Genomic DNA, 3,877 nt, shown 5'->3' with positions numbered 1-3,877 from the left:
GGGGGGGGGGGTACGTGTGCACAGCCACGTGCACGAACACTCGTGTCAGTGTCAGCTCCCCACTGGCCAGCACGTGTCCTGGGGGCCTGGGTGGCCGTCTCCCTCCGGCCTGGCCATCACGCCAGCAGGGAGGGAACCATCAGACTGGGGATGCCGTTCCTCCCGGGGGGTGAGGAGCTGGGGTGAATGAATATTCAGCAAGGGGGATGCAGCCCCGTGCACGCATGGCTGGGCTTGGGGAGGCACTGGCCAGGCCAGGGCCCCGGACTCGGGGTTAGCACGGACTCCCCACGGACCCCCACGAATCCGACTGAGTAAGCAGGGTGAGTCCCTTCTCCCAGATCTGGGACCTGGGACGGTTCTTCAGCGCTTGGCACTTGAATGCCACACAGCCACGCCCTCTAAACCCCACTCCTGCCTCAGGGTTTTGATATCTGCTAAGCCAAAGTCAGGCAAAGCTGACTTTGGAGGAGAAAAGTCAGGTGTTCCCCCCCCCACACCATCCAACAGGGATCAAACAGGTAAACACGGCCTCCAACAATCTCCCCAATGCCCCCTCTCCCCCTGGATAAACCTTTGAGAAATTCCCGGACAAAAAGGATCGGGCCTCCCTTGCTTTCCTCTCTCACTCCCCCGCCCCTAGCCCATCCTCAGGTCCATTTATCAAACATATACGCACAAACTGCTGCCGATAAATATTTAATGTGTGCGGCATCTGAAAAGAGGTATTGTTTTATTTGAAAATCTACACACACTTGCGGGCACCCGGGCACACGCACCTACACACGATGGTGCAGGATGCCTCGGGGCCAGAGACCGACTGGGCAAAAGGCACAGTAAAGGCCGTAAGCTCTCGTGAAATGATCTAAGCTAAATCTGTGGAGTTAACCCGCAGCCCTGCCGGCATGACCAGGCATCTGCCAGCCCAATTTCTGGAGGCAGGACGGTGTGTAAATGCGGCATTATGAAGCCTCAAAATGAATCTGCACGTCTCCTCGGCACTCTCCCCGGCAGCTCCGCTCCCTCTCCTGGCGCCTCTCTGAGCAGGCCACAGGAAACTGGGCTGCTGGCGCCACGGCCAGCCTCCCGGGAGGGGAGGGGCTGCAGAGGATGGGCAGTGGAGGCCTGTCAGTCAATCCAGCCCCCGGCTGAGGCTGGTGGCCCACCTGGAGCGGCCCAGAGGCTGGGCAGGTGGGGACTAACACGGAGGTGAGGTGGGAGAACCCAGCGGAGTGCTGCCCACAAACCCTGCTTTATTCTGCCACCTAAAGGCCGACACGCCCCACGACAGACACGCTGCCTCTTTTTCCAGCGAAGCCCCGCAGCCTCTGCCAAGGCTGGCCTTGGACACGGAGGGCAGGGGACGCACATATTTTCTTGCAGGCTCCTTTGGGTAAACATAAATGGCGCTTTGGCACCAAGTTCTTCAGAGAGTCACGGGGACTGTGGGGACAGTGCATCTCACAGATTCAGACCTGGTCTCAGGAGGCTGAAGGGCACAGGGGGGCCTTGTCGAGCACCCGCTGTGTGTCTGGGTCATGCTGGGTGCTGGACAGACATGGCCACAGACAACCTATGGGGTGTGCCGGTCTCTCCGCCTGACTCTCCACCCCTGGCCCAGCCTCCAGGCTCTCGGGCCTCGGCTTCCGTGAGCAGCCCTGGCTGACCTGCTCTGGGTGGGGATGGATGTGCCCCCAGCAGTCAGGGCCCACTGTGCTTCAGGGCGCTGCGGTGTGGACGCCTGGGTAACGCTCTGCCTTCCCCTGGGGCTGGAATTCAGCTCCGAGAGAGTGGGAACCACATCTATCTTGCCCATCACGGGATCCGCAGCAAGGTGCCCCAGGCCTGGCTCAGAGTGGACACCTGGAGGTACTTTTGGAACGAAGAAACAGCAGCCCTGGAAGGGGAACACGACCATTGGGATATCGCACCTACGCTCAGAGGGTGGTGATGAGGATTCCACGAACCAGGCCACGGGGTACATACGAAGAGCACAAGTGTTAATTATTATTGGTCTCACCGCCCCCATTTTCAGATGAGGAAACTGAGGCTCAGGGAGGTAGCGGTTCTTGTGAGTAGGTGGCAGGGCCAGAGTGTGAACCTGGGAGTGTCTGATGCGAAGCCGGAGGAGCTCTCTGTGCTGCGTGATGTCTCACCCGCTTCAGTTATCTGGAGGGGACCAGCCACTTTCCGGAGCGGGGCTTTCATCCTGAGGCTTGGCCCTGTCTGGCATGAGGAAGGAAGGCCGTGTACGGGGACGGCGAGGATTGCGCTGTGCAGGCTCCGAGGGGTCCAGTGACTTGCCCGAGATCCCAGGGCAAGGGAGGCCGACTCAGACCCAGTCCTTCCTGCCTGCACTGGGTGCAAACCCCCTGCCTCTGCCCACAGGGGCTCTAACTTCCCGTCCCTTGATGCTGCCCAGTTCTTCTTAGCCGTGGCTCATTTCTGGGGACCTCACCTGTATGTGTACGCAAGAGAGACCGAGAGAGGGAGAGACTGGTGAGGTTAATTCCTCCCTCTCTGCAGCACACTGCAAGCTGTGGACGCTCTATGCATGGTAAGCAGCTGAGGGTCCGGAGAAAGGCGAGGAAAATAATTAAAAGGTGGAGCAAAAAAGCTGATGAGAGAAGCTAAAGGAGCCATGCTTACATGGCCTGGAGAAGTGGCATTTGGGAGCTTGGCAGGGAAAGGCCGGGACGGAGGGGCATCCTCGATCCACGAGGGAGTGAGGGTGGGGACCAGGGAGCTGGGGGGCCGTGGGGGAGGTCACCGCCCGTCTGGGGTGTCCAGACAGACATCTGCATGGCCAAGGAAATGCTGTGTCCCAAGACCCCAGGAGCTTAAAAAATCCCACCATTCCTCACGACACGAGAGAGCGAGGGCTTCCAGAGCAGCTGGAAGATTAGGGTTAGATCTTAGAAAGAAATTCCCGATTCCCGTGAAGCCCTGGAATGAATGGCTGGAGCTTCAAGACCGTCACTGCGGCTGTCACCCCAGTGGCCAATGACAGAGTGCCTGTGGCGTGCTAGGCCTTTTAAATATACCGTTTCTAGGTACAACAATTGCGGGGTAAGAGTCACTGCCTCCTGTTTTTACAGATGAGAAAACCAAGGGCTGAAGAGGCCAAGTGACCTGCCCAAGCCCCACGGCCCGGGACTCGAAACTCAGGCGAGCTTTCCCTCCCGGCTCAGGAAGGATGGCTTCGGTTGCTTGTGTAACTACCGCGTGGGAGAAAATAAAGCCGATACTAATGATCTCAGAGAGATACCAAAAGAGAACTGAAAAGAAAAAAAAAAGTTGGGGCGGGGGAATCGATGAACTACCTTTAGCTCCTTGGAGATAAGCAATATATAAATACCAGCCATTATTAAAGTGCTCATCTGACAGCAAAGCCCACGGAGCCATTTTTAAGAGCGGCTTTTGCAGGAAGTTCTGTGCGTCTCCTGGGAGAAGAGGCCTGGGCGTGGCTGGGCAGGGCCGCCAGGGACCGAGAGGGAGGAAGATGACAGGGCACCCAGGAACCAACCCCCGCCAGCCCAGACTCTACCACTTGGGAAGGAGACACGGATGCTCCCCACTGTGTAGATAATAGAAACCACAAAATAGCAATTACTGTATCAGAAGCTGTGAATAAAGAGGACATACGGGGCTTTTAAACATGGCCCTCCTTCCCTCCCCCACTATGCTCACACTTCAGTAACAAACTCACACCTCACTTTTCCAATTATTTCATTCACCTCGGGTTCACCAATTACTCCCCCACGCCGCAGCCCCGCCCCGCTCTGCCGCGCCAGGAGCACGTGACTGGTGGGGATCCGTGGGTGTTTGACAACTGGAGTTTGTTGTCACATTTTTAATTTCTTTCGACAGCGGGGGT

General features: G+C 57.7%; 1 protein-coding gene across 1 annotated transcript in view; it reads right to left on the bottom strand.

The window, feature by feature from the left end:
* RBM19 (RNA binding motif protein 19) overlaps positions 1–3,877 on the bottom strand; it is a 123,276-nt gene that overhangs the window by 34,044 nt on the left and 85,355 nt on the right. The gene's annotated exons all lie outside the window — the stretch shown is intronic.

Source organism: Lipotes vexillifer, unplaced genomic scaffold, assembly GCF_000442215.2.
Source record: "Lipotes vexillifer unplaced genomic scaffold, Lipotes_vexillifer_v1.1 scaffold573, whole genome shotgun sequence".
Lineage (NCBI taxonomy): Eukaryota > Metazoa > Chordata > Mammalia > Artiodactyla > Lipotidae > Lipotes > Lipotes vexillifer.
The sequence above is the reverse complement of the archived record's forward strand: the minus strand, read 5'-3'. Positions and strand labels throughout refer to the sequence as shown.